General features: G+C 43.3%; 1 protein-coding gene and 1 long non-coding RNA gene across 2 annotated transcripts in view; one reads left to right on the forward strand and one right to left on the reverse strand.

Annotated features, from left to right (window-relative positions):
* Positions 1–3,843: 3,843 nt before the first annotated feature.
* Positions 3,844–6,609, reverse strand: LOC121363586. Its single transcript, XR_005956733.1, has 3 exons — positions 6,527–6,609; positions 4,211–4,347; positions 3,844–3,999 (listed from the first exon to the last, which is right to left on the reverse strand). It is a non-coding gene; the product is annotated as an uncharacterized LOC121363586 (long non-coding RNA).
* Positions 6,610–7,202: 593 nt separating this feature from the next.
* Positions 7,203–17,020, forward strand: part of DUSP16 (dual specificity phosphatase 16) — a 60,912-nt gene continuing 51,094 nt past the window's right edge. Inside the window, exon 1 of the mRNA XM_041486020.1 lies at positions 7,203–7,305. The gene's annotated coding sequence lies outside the window, so the exon portion shown is untranslated. The remainder of the gene's footprint in view (positions 7,306–17,020) is intronic.

The raw sequence follows: 17,020 nt of genomic DNA on the forward strand, positions 1-17,020 counted from the left end.
AAAAAAAAAGCCTTTGAATTTCAAAGATCGACACGCTCTGAAATTTTCACATGCTTCTTTTCTCTGTAACCTGATATTTTCACCTGTCTTTCTAGACAAACTCTGCTCTCTGTTGTTCTTTGAGAACAGATTGAGCTAATCTCAGACTTACAATTTTCTGACCAGTGCATTCAACAAAATAAGACTCTGTTCAGAGTTAAGAGTCTTTTATCCTAAGAATGTTATTACTGTTAGGCCAAAATATTGATGTTCTGGGTGTTATCCACTTAAAAGTTTATATGAATGAGAGCTTATAAATGCAGGTCACTGTGGTGCTCATGCCCTTCTTTCCCACAGCAAAAACAAATAGTAATTAACTTAGTTTTCTTTCCCCTTTTAGAACTCAAGTTTATTTTTCATGTCCAGCATGGGTTTGTCTGTCTTTCCCTTTTTCATATTAGGTTTTTTTTATCGATTAAGTACATGGGATCGAAATGTCTTTCACAATCCATTTGAATAACAATAGAGTTTCACTGGCATATTACTGCAACACCCAAACTGCACTTTAGAATTAAATAAACAGCAGTCTATCAAATCCACAATGTTTAGGATACCTGTAAGTGTCAGGAGATGTTAAAAGTTGGAAGAAAAAACAAAATGAATTATGAGAAATGCTAAAGATTCTAACACTGTCTGAACATTTCCTTTCCTGTGTGCATATTTTGAAAAGAAAGTATTTTAAAATAAATAAACTGGTCTTCATTACCACAGGTTATATTTTCTCTTTCTACACTGAGATTTTTAAACTATTTTCTTGATTGTGAGCTCACTTTAGCATGCTGTCAAGACAGTAACTTTGTACTTAATGGTTTATATTGAGTCAGATGACATTTCACATATCACAACTTTAAAGCATTTTATGAATGCTGTACTTTTTTATCATATCCTTGGTATTCCTAAGAAAATATTTATTATTAGAAAAACAGGAAATCTAAAAATTATTTAAGGCTGGTAATTACTATATCCCACATGATTTGAAGTACTTAAGCAGTTAAAAAGAGGCTATGAATTGTCACAGACCTCATTTTATCCTGCCCTCATAATAAACGCAAATACATTTTACTTCTGATTCATCATTGGCCACAAACAAAACATGAACACAGAAAGCCATTCTCCAGATAGTATAAATTAGCATAGCAACTGAAGTGTGAGTTGAGCAATGATGATTTACACCATCTGTGCTTACAGCCCATTAGCAGTTCATTTCAATAAAAGTGTACCAGCCTACAGACAAGTGACTAACAGTGAGTAAGAGCAAAAAGTGAGGTGGGTGTTTATTGTGACAACTATCTTAATTTCTGGAATGTGTTTGTGATTTTTTTAAAAAATGTATCAGCTTTTTTGGTTTTTTTAAATTTATATATTCTCTCTTTGGATATATTAGAAAGTGAGAAATGTTACTAGTTAAGTTTTTCAGTTGCTGTAGATTTGTCTGAACTTGATGTTTCTTGAGAACAGTATTTCATTATTCTGTTTCCTGATGACAACATGTTATTATGCTCCTTTTCGGTAAATAATATTTATTATTATCTCCCATTTCAAATGCCTCCTCAAAACTCCATCTTGCTGTTTCATAGAGAAGTGGCTTTACCATCAAAGTAGTAACTTCTTTTTCTAAGATGACTAGAATTTTAGCAAAACGCCCTAAGCTTGATAAAGGCCATCCCTTGAACCAGAAATTGTTGTTACTTCTTCGTCTTTTCACATTGTCTTATGTTATATATCTCATCTATAGCCTTTGTGTGTGTGTGTCCCTTAATTGCAAGCTAACCAACAAGCTTTTGTGCAAGTGCTTAATTTTAATAACTGCCTGTGCAGGTAAGCAAAGCAAAAGTTACAATTTCTTTTCTGAAATGCAAGAGAGGAGAAGGAAAAGGATAGTTAGATTTGGAATTTAAGAGAACTTGGTTAATTTCTCTGATCTGTAACCATCTGGTATACTACCTTAGATGCGTTATTTCATCTCAATCTTACATCCATAAAACTTGGTTTCATGATGCTACTCTGTCTCACAAAAGGCTTAGAAAAATAAAGGGTAGAGATAGGAATAATGTACATTTCTATTGAGTAATGGATACAGGGTTTATGAAGTTACAGGGAAGGAAACAGCTGATGCTCTCCTTCCTTTTTTCTCTGTACTTTCTGCTACTCCACTTCCTGTAATTCTTCTTTTCTCTTTCATTGCTTCAAATCACCCAATGTTTTCTTTCAGAGAATAAGAATATTGCTTCATCTTGTCTTGTATTCCAGCTCAAACCCCATATCTGCATCGAACCTAGACCCCTCCACTTGCATTCCACCCCCAGCTTGTTGGATGGGCTGTGAATCTGGCAGTCCTGGAAAGCTACAGGGAAGTAGAGCTATGAAAACTACCTGCAGTGACAGACTAGTGAGGCTATTCTCATTCAACCATCTTCCACAGGGATGGAGCTTCCAAGGTCTGATACACACATGGAAGGGAAGAATCACTGTTTGCCCCTGAGCATTGCTACTCACCACCCCATGTCTCTGATGCCTGCATTTCCCATGCTGCTCAAATCCCTCCTCTCTGGACTGAGCTCTGAGATCTCCCACTGATCTATATCCACAAACTTCTCTCTTCTGCTCTTTCCTCACCCTCGGTCCTACATCTTCTATAGCTACTGGTTTCCAAGTCCTCACGTTCCCATTGCTGCTGTCCCACAAACCTGTGCTGCTCTGACTGCTGCACCCTGCTCTCCATACCAACAAAGGAAGTGGTATCTAAAAATGCTACAAATGTTTCAACGTGAGTATCTCAGCAACACTTCTACTTTTAAATACCCTGAAGAACAGTCAGTAGTAGCTATGTGTGGTACAGAAGTCTGCTCTGAAAGCAGATTAGGCCCAACCTCCCACTGCCCCTGAAACTGTCCATGAAAAAGTCATCACCTCACTTCCCATCTGGTGACTTGGGTTTCCCCTAATCCGCTTCAGCCAAAACAAACCAGTGCAGCAGACTTCTACTATTTAAACTGCTTAAGCTGCTATGGTTGACTTTGGCCAAAGCTAATTTGGGAGGGATTGAGTGAGCAGCTTGCATGTAGGGAGGGGAGGTGGTAGCCTTTGGCAGAAGACAGCCATGACGGTGACTGGGAGCTGTGTGGGAATGGTAACTTCTTCAACAACAACACTTCAGCCTATGGAGGAAGTGAGCACCCACAAGGGGATTTTACCAAGCATGGTAAATTCTGTGCTTATAGTTCAATTCTCACTTATTTCACAAGAGGTTTCCCTGGCAAACCACTCCTTTCCACCAGCAGGAACCATGATGACGTTACTCAGGCTGTCATTTATCTTTCCCCTGTTTAATCACTGCTAACTGATTAACCAAATGAAGTGCCACAAAGTCCATTAGCTGGAAAAGGAACAAAAAGCTGCACTAGCTTTTTGTAATAAAGAAAGAGAAACCTTTGTAAAAAAGGTGCATGACCTCCCGCTCTTGAAAGTACCCAGCTATAGCCCCTCCCTGGCCCCCAGGAAGAGGGGCAGTCAGGGGTGACACACTTGCAGCCACTCCTGCCAGAAGTGAGGCTTGAACAGGCAGGACAGGGGGAGTGTCAAAGTTCAAGGGCTGTGGCATAGCCGGTTGGATGGCCACCACAATGTCTTTTACCCTTGTTTCACCCCATATAGACACTTCGGATCTTCTTATCTCATAAGCTTCGTAAGGAGGCACAAGAAAGGAACGCTAACTTTAACTCTTTCAGTACCATTTTCTCAAAAACAGTGAACTTAGGCCAAAAAGTTCATCACCAGAAGTGCAGCAAAATACATTTCATAGAATTGACAGACTTTAAAATCTTGGGGAGGGGAAGTCAGCAGCCAGGGACATCAGCAAAGCCAGGCACTCTCTCTCCCAGATGGTTCAGGTGTTTGCCAGATCAAGGCCTGACCCTCTCCTGGTTTGCACCTGCAGTTCAGATCATTTCCAGGAGCTTGCTGCGCAAGTGGTAGGGAGGAATAAAAAGCAGGAGGGGGGAAAAAAGAGTTTCTCAGAAGGGGAAAAAAAGAGTTAAATGATGTTAAGACTCTGACATGCAAAGGAGTTTCTGCTCCTGCACATGTGGCCACGGCCAGCTGAGGGATGTCAGCTGCCAACACGCTCACGCTTTGGCCACTGCAAAGAGAAGGCAAAGGATGCAGCTCCTACTCTCAATGAAGCAAGGTCTGATGCTGCTGTGTTTGAGTGTTCCCGACTCCTTCTGTTTGTGTCTTGAGGTTAGCAATGAACCTGTCCAGTTTCACCCTGCAACGTTCTCCCAAATCAGACTTTTGGCTCAAGCTTGGCTGAAAAGAAAAAGTTATTCTTAGTAATAATTTCAATGTGCAGGAATTAATTGTTATACCACTGGTTTTGTCACATCTTTTATTACACTAGGAAAAGAAATATCCTGACTTTATACTGAAAAGGCTTTAATTTGCTGTTCTAGTACAGACTTTTCTGCATATATCTTTTTTTAGCTAAAAAGAAAAATATTTTCAAAAGATCACAAATACTTCTTATTGTTACAGTTTTACAGTCAGGAAATTTTCAGTCTCACAATTTAAACAAAACCCAAACCTGTTACATAAGGTATTACTAAGTTGAGATGAGAAAAGGGAAGAGAGAATTGATATGTCTATCCTCCTCACCATGCACCTCTCTCCACTGCTCCCCACTTCTCTTTGTGAGCATAAACATGCTGGAACTGTTTGTTCCTGCAATTTTCTGGAATGAAAGAGCTGGGGCACTGGCCATCACCTCCAGTTTCTCTGGCACGCTCTCTGATCCCCTTCATCAAAATGGGTCACTTCTAACTCCGTTAACCAGCAGTTAATTGTGCAGATTTCTAATGCTGTGAGCACTTTGGGGGTTTGAGAAAGGCATCTTTGGGGCCACTGCTTTATTGAGACAGAAGGGCAAAACTGCTTTTCAGCTACAGGAAAGGGACACGTGCAAAACAGTGAACATCCCAATGTTAACTGCTTTATCATAATTTCTTCACTGCTTTTGATCTTTTGTCTGTCGTGGAGCTTGGGCTTCTCTCTTCCCTGCCTGCTCTGCACTCCCTCACACAGGACATGACTGTTCAGTACAAGTGCCAACAAGGCGTTCTCATGACACAGCTCACAACTCCTTCGCACGAGGGCCTTCATCAAGGTGGTTCTTGGTCAATATTGGCAGGATAGAGCTCCCTCTCTGCCCATACAATTTACTGAGTTACCTTTTTCGTGAAACACCAAACACCCAAACCATTTTACTGTGAGTGACAGCCATGTGCTTTTCTGATGGCACTATGGAGGAGACAGCCACCAAGAATGTAAGGACCATGCAAATAATCCTCTTTCTCATGTCTTCCAAGGGTTTCTGGCACAGGGATTCAAAGCTATGAGAGGTGAATGACTGGAGTTTGAATTTTAGTGTGCAAGCTGTCCTGCATGCCCAGCAGTGGCAGCAGGTTTCCCATAGTAATGATGCCTCTAAGGGAAAAAGAGGACTGCAGAATATTCTATCATGTCTGGAAGAGGGATGCATGACAGACAGGACCCACAGAGCCCCTGAAGGATGTACCTTGCCAGTTCGGATTGGTACTAGCCACAACAGATACATGTCAGGTAAAAATAACATCTACTTCTGTGGATCTGCACAGATTTTACAGTGTGATTTCAGATTTTAAAACTTATTTAAGAAGGTTATTTTAAAGGGCAAAGGCCCCCAGTGTTCCACATGACCCACAGGGTGCTCTGCCCACCTCAGTGACAGGGGTTGGAACTGGATGACTTTTAAGTTCCTTTCCCTTCCCTGAAACACTCTGTGGCTGTATGATCCCATAGCACTACCACAGAGGATGTGACGCCTTCACACCCAGGTGGTTGTGCATCGCACCGCACAGCGGCACACTGTGAAAGCAAAGGCCAGGGCGTATTTAGGGATGCCCCCTCAGCTGGCGCAGGGCAGAGAGGACAGGACGGGAGGAGAGGAGAGGTGGCCGAGCGGAGCAGGCCGAGCGGAGCAGGCCGCGGGCCCGAGGCGTCGCCAGGCGCCACACGCCCGGCGGGCCCCGGGCCGCGCGGGGAAGGGGCCGCGGGCCGGGGGGGCCTGCGGAGAGTCCGGAGCGGAGCGAAGGCCGGGCGAGGGGCGGGGAAGGGCCGTGGCGGCGGCTCGGTTGAATCGCTCCGCGGCCGCGGCTCCTCCCAGGGGCGGCCCGGCGGCTGTCGCTGGAGGCCGCGGGCAGCGGGGCCCGCGTTTCCCCTGGGGACAGTGAGAGACCCCCCTCCCCTCCGCCATCGCCTCCCGCCGCCGGGGCTGCACGGCCGCCGCGGCCCCGCAGGCATCCTCTCTCGCTGCTCCTCCTCTTTCTCCTTCACCCTCTCCCCCCACCTTCACCCCCCCGGCTGAGTTCATTCACTGGGATTGGTTTCAAATGACGCCATCGCTTTATATTTACACCAATGACCTCATCCCAGCAGCTTGAAGTTTACTGACCAGCAAAACTCTTTTCTATCGCTCGTTCCTCTCCTTGTGCCTGCTCTTCCCGGGTGTTTGTAGTCGCTTCTGTCATTCTGGGATTCTAAGGCTTTAAAAAAGAACAAAACAAAAACCCCCAAACAAACAAAAAGACCAAACACACACACACACAAAACCCCAACCCCCCAAACTTTTTCCCTCCTTCCGAGCTTTTCGGTGTGTGTGTCCCCCTCATCACTGTCCCCTTTTAATTTTTTCAAGCCATCTTGGGAGGGGGGAAGGAGAGGGAAAAGAGAGCTACAAAGCTTCAAATGTTTCCTTTTTCTGCTTCTCTCCCCTCCCACCTTCACGCTTCCCACTCTTAAAAAAAAAAAAAAAAAAGCCGAATATATTTTTTCTTTTCTAATTTTTAAATTTGCTGGGGCTTGGTTGTTGTTTTTGGGAAGGCATTTTTTTTTGGTTTGGGTCCCCCCCCTTATTGAAGAAGAAGGAAAAAGAGGAGCTTTCCCTGCGACTGGAAGAAGACAAAGTTGTTTCGGGCGGCAGCGGCGAGGCTAGTGGGCAATTGCTTTTATCCTTGCCGAGGGGACAGGCAGCCAGACTGACAGGGGCGACACAGTAAGTGCCGGAGCAGCGCAGGGGACCCCGACCCGGGGCCGCACCGCGGAAGCCAAGCCGGGAGGGGGGCGAGGGGCCCTCATGCCCTTCCCCGCCGCCCCCTCACCTCCGGAGGAGAGCGCCCGCAGTGGACAGGTCGCTGCCCCGGCCCGGGCGGGCTCCGGCCGCCTCCGCAGGTGGTAAGAACGGGGGCCGGAGGGAGGGGGAACGGCACAGGCACCGCACGGCACCGGCGGCCGCCCCGCGCTGCCCTCCCTACCTGCTGCCGGCACCCTGCTGCCCGCGGCGGCTCCTGCCTCCCGTCCCTTCCTTGCCCTCCTCCCGACATCCACCTGCCTGTCCCCGTGCGGGGAGGAAGCCGGGCGCCGCCGGAGCGCGGGGCGGGAGGAGGCGCCGCCGGGAGAAGCGATGGGAAGGAGCCCGCGGGCTGCCCGCGGGGGGCTCGGCGCTGCCCGTGAGGCGCGGCGTGCGCGGCTGCCCTGCTAAACTTAGCCCCGAGCGCTGGCTCCGGGCGGGCTGCGCAAAATGGTCGGGGATGCTTTAAAGCCCCGGAGGGCTCCCGAAGAAAAGCTGAAGTTCTGCCTTCGCCTTGGAAAACGTTTAAATTGAGGCGGCTGACAAAATGGAGGGCTGCCGCGGCGTCCAGGAGGGAGGCAAATTGTTAACCTGGCATCGCGCTCGCCTGAGCTCCCGGCCCGGGGCTGGCGCCGGGACGCGGCCTGACAGATCCCCGCTCCCGGCTTTGTCCCCCCTCCCCCACCCCCCGGGCCGGGATGCGGGGCTGAGCGCGCATCACCAGGTGTATGGGATGTGCCTGTTGCCGAGCCTGACCAATGGCAGGATTTTCCAGCGGCCAAAAACATTTGGTTACATGTCAGATGAGAAGCTGCGATTTTAAACTTTTTTTTTTAATTATTTTGATTTTTTTTTTTTAAGAAACCCAGGAGAATTTACTTTCTTTTACCGTCGTTTCAGATGGTTGAAATATAAAAACAATTTCTTTGGTTTTCCTTCAAATGAAGGGTGTAGTGATAGCGAGCTATATTGTCTGACCTATGACTAATTTTTCTGTTCAAACATTCAGTGTATACCCAGCAGAAAAAATAGACCTGTGCTAGTTTTGAAGCCTAAAAGCAGATTGAACTGCTTCTCTTTGCGGGGATATTTGTTGGGGATCTTAAAAGAGAAAACCCCAACCAAAACCCAAGAATGATTTTGTAATCCTTGCTGAGATTTATTCTATTCCTGGCAGTGTGTGGTTTGGTAGATACAGAGTTTACAAAGTCACAACTGACCAAACGGGAGTTGGTTTAGACTCTTGTGTTTTGATGAGAGGTGGAAAAATAGTAAGTCTTAATTTCTTTTTATGGTGTTCATCCCACTGCCCATTGGAGATTGAAACATTCATCACAGTTGTTTATGTTGGTTGTCTGGGAGTTTCTGCTTGAATGTGGACCGAAGTATGCAGCAGGGAGGTGTACATGTATTTTTAGCTTTCTTTTTTAATGATAAAAGATACAAAGAATAGTGATACTCACAAGTAAATCTTGCATTTACTGACTATGCTCATTAATATTTTGAGGATGGAATCTATAAGAAATAATCTGAATTGTAGTAAGTGCCACTTGTTGTGCTTGTTTAATACAATAGTGCTTTAGTAAATCTTAATACACAATTTAAAAGTCCCTTTTTAAATGGACAAATATATAAAAGCAGCAGAGAATGTGTCAGTTCCTGTGCTACAGATAGTAGCTTCAAAATGCTTTGGTTTAATACATATGGGAAGGTCCAGAAAAACAAACCAAGCATTTCAAAATGTAACATGTTGTATGAAGATACCTGAGTACATTCCTGCTCCAGTAGCTCTGCTTTTGTTAGCTATCCAGGCAGATGTAATGGAACAAAATCACACCAGAAAAACTTCTGTAGAAGATAGTGAGCTCAGTTATCTTTGTTTCTGTAAAAATGCATGCTCCTCTTCCAGCCAAGACAGCTGGCCGGGCAGGGGTGTTTGTTTTTAGCTTGGCCTGACCATAGGGACGGTATCGGCAGAAGCTGTGCAGGAATGTGTTAAATGGATTTCGCTGGGAGCTCTGTCTCCCAAGGCAGCCCCGGCGGGATGCCAGCCCCGGCCCGTGGGAGGAGTTGTGGTCGTATCTGCCATGTGCCTGTGCACCTTCCTTGGCAGATCGACTCTGCCCTGCGAGCTCTGTGCTGCGCTCACAGGGCAGTGAAGTCATACGGAGTCACTGGCAACTGGGTGTGAGATGGGCCAGTCGCTGCTCTGCCTATCAGATAAGAGATTCACGTCGGCCTGCCGAAGCCCGCGGGGCTGAATTCAGGCTCTCTCTGTCAGGCCGGCCTTCTTAAGAAATGTCAAATAGATAAGTGAGATGCTGGCTTCTGTTGCTTTATCTTCAAGTGAGCTCTGCTCCAACGCGTTGGGCAGTAAGAGGCGTGTGCGGAGTGAGGGCTTTGCTCCGTCACCTGGGTTTTTAAAGTTCAATGTCATAATCCTCACACCGATTCAGCAATATTCACTGTTTTCAAAATGCAATTTTGCTAAGAAATACAGTAAGTACAGCTGAAGTATTTTTTCCCCCAAAGAAAAAGGAGGCAGCAGGATGATCACTTTGTAGTATGTCAGCTGAATTTCTAGGACTTATTTTTTTCTTTTTCCTTTCTGTAGAAGCAGTCAGGAAAGCATCATGGATATTCTTCAAGTGCTGACAGTCCTTAATAGCCAGATGGCATGGAGTAGTTACTGTCAAAGGATGAGGTGTGGAAGGATTGACACGTCCCTTCCTTTTTCTTTTCCACATTTTTTTCCAGCCTTTGAAAGAAACATGGGTTTGGTCTGTGACTTCACTCAATCTGCCCCTATGGATTTGTTGTTATGATAGTGACTAAATACTTCTTGCAGTCTTGTAGTATTTTGTGCCTGGTTGTGCAATGCTAAATCCTTGATTCTTTAAGAATTTTCAAGAAGCTGGTTTTCTTGGTAATAGGGAAGAAAGTGTGTCCCTAATGTGTCAAATGGTACATTCACTTTCCCTACAATTCCTTAGGGATGGCTTTCAGAATGAGTATTGTGACATGGAGGATTTCTGTAGAATATTTTAAATACTGATAAATATAAAACAGTATTGCTCATATATCTGTGGTTTATTTGTATTCTCCTCATAAACAAAGGGTAGTGTATCATCCTTTAGGGCTGCCAGTTGCATACATGGCCTCTACTCTGCACAAATCAAAAGCCACAGGTGATGGATGGCCTGGTGGTACGTGTCAGGATGTTGTTCTAGACTAAAGCTATTAACTGACTGAAGACCAGGGGTCATTTGCAAGAAAGTGAAGTGAACACTAAGTTCATGCTGCTTCGTAGTTGTTTCTTGGGGGACCCTATCCCCAGGAATTTATCAGTATTGTAATAGTATCCTCACCCCGATACTAAAGCCAATGGAGATCAAACTGCCTGTGGAGCAAAGGAGAAGGCTGGGATGCCCTGTGCTCCTGCAGTATTCCTGCTGAGGACAGGCATGGCAACAGGGTGGCTCGTATCACCACTTCTCTGCTCCACCGTGTCTGATCTTTGCATTGGTCTTGTCTTGTCAGCTCCAAATAGCAAATCTCTATTATAGTTACTCTATAAGTTCCCATAACTCCTGAAGCAAGCAAAAAATATATATTAATGGTCAAGTTTGGCATCTTAACTTCTAGATTTGCCTAGTTTTAACCTGAGCAGTTCTTGGTGTGCCCATGGGTAGGGCCTGCTGGTCTCCAGCGGACATGGTGTTGAGTGCCAGTGAATTACTGCTCAGGGCTCAGAGCAGACCTGCATGTAGGGGGTGTGTGTGGAGGGCAAGAGCAAGATGGGTGTGAGTTCAAGGCCCTGTGCTTCCTTCTGCTGCACTCTGTGGTCTGCTGCTGAGCCAAGAGTGTTCTACTCGGAGCTGGCTCTGGGAAGGCTGGCAGCCTTCCATGTTGTGTCCCTATGAAGTGCTCCGGCAGCTGAAAAAAAACCCACCAAAATTAATAATTGGGCAAGCTAGGAAAGAGTGTTGTTTCAATGATGGGAGGTTTCCAGTGGGGCTGCAGGGATTCAGTGGGAACATTCCCAAGCTCCCTTGGTGCTGCTTTTCTGTGCTTTCACTGTCCCAAGCTGGAAGGTATCAAAGGAACTCCTGAAACAAGGTTCTTCTTTGAGGGGAGTTTAGTTATCTCTTCTCTTTCCTGGTTACAATATGATACTTATGTTGCCAGTGACTTACACAGCTTCTCTCTAGTTGCATTTTTGGAACTAATTTTTCCCTGTGCTGTATGAGTTTTCATGCTGTTCCTCATAAACTAGGATCAGTTCCGTGCTCAGACCTCCTCAGGTACATTTGCACTCTTCTTTGCTTTCAAGCTGAAGATACAAACTTCTGTCATTTGTTTAGCAAATAAGGACACAAAAGTTTGTATCTTTGTATAAAAGAGATGTGCAGAAGCTTTCATTAGTTGAGAATAAATATAAATTTTTTTCCCCATAAGATCTTTTTGCACACAAGTCAGAGTGATGGTTTGCTAAAATAGTATGAAAAAATTCTTCATAAAATCATAGTGGAACTGTGTTCCATTACATTAGTTTGGCAGAAAATTGACACATTTTCTAATATTGAGGCTGAAATAACATTACCCATTTTCATTCTACTTCACTTGATTTTTGCTTTGCTAAAATGGTCTATGAATTGAGCCTGTTGACTAAATGATAGATCAGTGGCTGTACAGATACTCTCTTTTTACATATCCCTGCCTGCTTGTCTAACATTTTTACGTTACTGAAGGCAATGTGGGAGGCAAAAAGATGGGTCTGAGTGTGTAATGTAGCAACACTGGAATGAGAACTTTATAAAGAGCATGAACTGAGGAGGACAACGGGGACTAATTGTATGAAATTCCTTTTATGCACACGTTCTTGAGTTTGAATAACTAGTATGTATTCAGCCTGCTGGATTAGAAGGCTTTGGCTCTGCATGTGTAGCATAGATGTTGCTCTCAAAATAGGAAAGGAACTCTCCCTCCTCCCACGCTATTCCGGATAAAATTGATTCAGTGCTGCATTTTGCTCCTACTGAACCCCTAGTAAAGCATGTTTAGGCTTTACAGTTCTGTTTAGGCTGAATAGTTCATAGTGTTAGAGATATAAATGCCACACTTTTAATAGCCCATGTATCATTTTTGCTTCTTGATTGCTAGCTGTAAGAATCATTCATCCCAGGCTTTGTAGACTCAAATCCCATGCCAGAACTTGAGTTTTTACCTGCAAGATAGTCCTTGCAGGAGCTTGCCTTTCTCCACAGTGCATATTTCACTAAGTTTGTGCAGTCCTTCAAGCAGGACAGGCACCCATCTTCTAAAGACCATCTTACAAATACATGCAAAGAGTCTGAGCTACGCTTCACAGGGCTTCTCTCAGCCATCCTGCCACTGAAGCCTTAATGTCAGAGGTGGATTGAAATCACCTGCAAAACAGGCAGGGGGTTACTTTCTGCTCATTCTATTAATGCTACCTGGAATAGGTATAGCACCTATCACATATCCAGTTCCCACAGGTGTTTTGTTACAAGTGCTTAGGTGTTGGGGTTTCATACCTCCCTACTTGAAAATTCATACTTGGGACACAGTGTTTTCTCTTGCTTTCTAGCTTTGCTCTCCCCGACTTTCATGGGAGTCTGAACTCTGGAAAACTGGGAGGGAAGAGAGGTGGGGAGGGAAGAAACTTTGTGTTACATGTCATTCTTCTAATGCCATTGTACTCAGAAGTGCCTTTCCAAACTAAGAGAATTTAGGTAGAGGCCTCTTACTAAGAACAGTTGGGAAGCAAACAGAATAAGCTTCAGCTTGGTTTCCACAAAGATTCATAAATGTTTACCAATTTTTAAGCAAGAAGAAAAATTATTGCATCTTGCAGCAGAGGAGTACAGCAGTAATCTTAGTGCATTGGGTTGTCATGTTGTTGGATTCTAGTAAGTTTCAAAATATGCAATAGACTGAATCCAGATCAGCAGAAGGCAAATGGTGTCACCACTTTAGGAGGGCTCCCTCCACCTGTCAGAAGACCTTGTGTTTAAGGCAGATGTACTCCAAACTGAGGGTAGGCTGTGAAAGACTCTCTTCCCATAGTCTGCTTGGAGTTCTTCATTGATGGTAAGTCTCTTCTCCTAGCAAGAGCACCCTGAACCTTCTTCCCTTTTCTCCCAGGCTACTGCCGTGTCCTTTCAGTTTCCTAAAAGCTCTCCAGCTTTACACAGTGGGTGTTGGGAGGCCTTACTGAAGCAGGGTCATCTCCAGCGACTGGTCTGTATGTTCGTAGTCCTGTGTCTCAGAAAGGCAGATGGGCACCATCCTTATTAGAGCTGGTGAACTTCATGTTCCCCTGGCTAGTAGGACACTTAGAGTGAAGTCTAATGAAGCTAAGAGAGCTGCTTGTACTTGTACTACCTTGTTTGTTTCTCAAAATCTCACTTTTTTTGTTTTAGTTTTTCACATGTAACTTTTCAGCTGAATACATCTGATTTTCCTGGTCCTTTTTTTTCTTAACCAGCTGCTGAAAATCCCTGACTTCTCATGGCTGACACAGTGTGCTGTCAGCTTCTCAGTCCTCTGTTCTGCTTGTTAGATAATTCATAATGTTAGAGATAGAATGCCACACCATAAATACAGATCCATGTGTGTTTACCATCCAGGTGAAAAAGCCTGTTTCTTCAGTGTGGCTCACTTTGCTGTCTGCTGGGATTTCCAGATAGACCTATTTGAAGATGCCTGAAAAATTTGCCTGTCCAGCCCAGACATGATTGTATGAGTTGTCCATTTGTTGCCTGTTTCCTGTCTAAATATTACTGAAAGAAATTTATCTCCTTCAAGAAGAACAGGGATGAAAAAGAACAGGAGTTCAAATCTCCAAGACACTGGTCTGGACAGCAAAAGAAAGTGATGAAATAACAATTAACTATTACTGTCACTGCACATTTTCCCAATATACTGCTTCCATGAAGAAACACACATCTTTCCACCCCCTCAAATTTGCAGGATTTGAATATTTTTCTGCAACTGAGGCTTGCATGACTTGCCAGCTCTCCTGCAGGCATGACCTGTTGTGAAATGAGGAAATGTGTGGTGCATTTGTCCCTGCTGCCTCATGTATGGTTAAACTATAGAAAGCTGTGGAGGAAGCACAGGCGCGCTGCTCCTCTGACAGCCTTCTGCAAATACGAGCTATTAATGACCATTGCCTTTCATGGGCAAAACCAGTCTTGGCAATTGCTTTGTGCACTTCATTTCATGGTGTAATAAGCAAGCACATTAGCTATTTTTATTCAAACCCCCAGACGTCAGCCAGTATAGCAAAGTGGCTATGAAATGTCTGCATAGCTAAGTGAAAATACAGCTGCTGTTTAACACTAAATCTTTCACTTACATGATATTGAGGGTTCAACCAATGATCATCTAATCTTTCTAACTGAGTCATGGTGAGAATTTTGAAGATTTAGCATTGAAATAGGCAGAATGTTCTTTTCAGTCACTGACTTTGTCTACTGTATCAGTCAGCAATAGGGAGGTAATGCAGTAGGAGACGTGGGTGGGTGGGAAGAGGGGACTGCTTCATGGTAAAGGTTCAGGTCCTGGCCTTTCAGAAGGCTTTGGGACTATATCCTTGAATGTGCAGCTTAGTGGCTGGCACAGAAAAAAGCTGGATACAGTGACACTTAGCAGATGCTGACTTAGAGAGATGAGTTGTTTTGGGAAATTTAAAGGCCAAGCTCTTTGATGGTGGTTTTCCCACTTTTTTTTTCATTTTATTTTCCTTCCCTCTTTCCCCTGAAGGTGCTGTCTACTTTGACTCAAAAATGGCTTTCATGGTATGATGAATAATTTTTTTAAAAAAGAAAGACTGTGTTGATGATTTCAATATTTCTAAGCCAAGAATTTATGTCATGGATTAACTTGGAAGCAATGTTGGGCATATAAGTTTTTGTGTATGTACATGCTCAGCATATATATATATATATATATATGTATATATATACACCTTAGTATTGACATCTGATCTCCAGTTCAATTTTGGTTAAAATAAGAAAAGAAAGAAAACAAACCTTTCAGTACAAGGTAGTTGTTAGAGATCCTAAGGAAAAAAAGAGATGTTGCCTAATATGCTTCTTCCCTGACCTAGAACATGCCTGATTCTGGAGTAGATATCCAGTAGCAGTGTTTTTATATATCTTAGCTTAACTGAATTATTAAGTGCACTTACAGAAATCTTCTTGTTACATCCACCAAAGTAAGGCATTTCTATTGAGTGCTTAGTATTTGGCTCAGCTTGTGCTACTGCTTTTCTGTACAGTCATACCTTGTGCTTACTTAGCTATTTATTACTTATTTACCTATTTTTGTGATTTATGTAGCAAAATGAGAATATACAAATCTTACTTCCTCCTTGAAATGTCTCTCCCTTTCAAATGTCAATTGTTGTACATGAAAGCACAGCTGGAGTAGTTCCAGAAAATAGAATTACTCTTTCTTTAAGGTGAAGTGGGATGGGTATTAAGTAGATCAGCTGCTTTGAGACAAGATGTTGATAAAGAAATTGAACCACCAACATGTAACCGCATCCTTCAGCTTCTCCAACAGCAGGAAAATGGGCTTCCTTGAATTCCAAATTCTGCACATTTTGTTCTGATTTATGCTTAAATATTTAACTTGAAATGTAGTTCTGTTTTCTGATGTCTGTGGACAGAGCCATGATCCTGCTTTTACTCAAAATGCAGTTAAATTGCACTACAGTGGAAAAATAGTCAGGCTTATCACTTTCTCAAGCTGAAGTTTCAAACCATTTATCCAGTTTCAAAAGCTGTATTTTATAAAGGTCAACTTCTGTCATAGTGAAAATACTAGAAAAGGAGGATGTGTGTAAGGAACAGAACTGGAGAAAGAGAAAGGACAGGGCTCAATAGAAAGAAGAGTTATTAATCAGATGTTGAGAAAATATACCTATGTGCATTAAATAAAGGAAGAAAAAAAGATGGTAGAGTCAACAGACACGAAAAGTATTTCTAAGAAGAAGGAACAAAAGTTCTGCACTAGCTGCACATGAAAATGACATTTCATTTAAATCACAGAAGCTGTAGTTCTAATGTCTGTTCTGTCTGACAACAGAATAGGATCATTCCACTTTGGTTGGTAATGCTAGGCTTGCAGGGGTAGATAACAGAAGAGTTATTTTCTGTGTGTATGAGGAGAAGTCTTTTTGACAGGCTGTCTAAATAAAGTCTTAATGACAAGCTGCAGGAAGTACAGGGAAAGGTGTAATTTCTAATAGGTTCATAGTAGTAAATACTATTAGTGCATCTAGAAAATATCTTCTGAAGATTGTTAAACAGTTAAAACTCATGTAACTCAAGATACACTTAAAATCTAGAAATGTTGGGTGAGATTTTGTGGTGGCTTTTGAGAAAATAACATTGTGTGGGTTTGTGTACTTGGTCTTTATCACTAGGGATTTGTAAATATTTAAGAATGAGTTGATTTCAAAACTTTTTATTATAAACCATATCTTCATGTTGAAAACTTTACGGTTCAGAGGCTTAAGCTTGAAATAGCATGCTCCTGAGTACACATAAAGACATGTCTTTCAGTGCAACTAAGGGGATGGGAAGAAGTGTGGAAAATGATCTGTCTGAATACTTCTATTGCGAGTTGCTATTTTTCTTCATGCTGTTAGTAATGTATTGCTGGCTCTTTTAAGATCTGGTATGTATGGAGTTATTCTAGACAGAAGAGAAACTTACATTAAAGAAAAAGGTTGGCAAATTTTGTGTTTGCTTCTAAAATATGTTGAGTACAAGAGGCTGATAT

Source organism: Pyrgilauda ruficollis, unplaced genomic scaffold (assembly GCF_017590135.1).
Source record: "Pyrgilauda ruficollis isolate IOZ18807 unplaced genomic scaffold, ASM1759013v1 scaffold73, whole genome shotgun sequence".
In the NCBI taxonomy this organism is placed as follows: domain Eukaryota; kingdom Metazoa; phylum Chordata; class Aves; order Passeriformes; family Passeridae; genus Pyrgilauda; species Pyrgilauda ruficollis.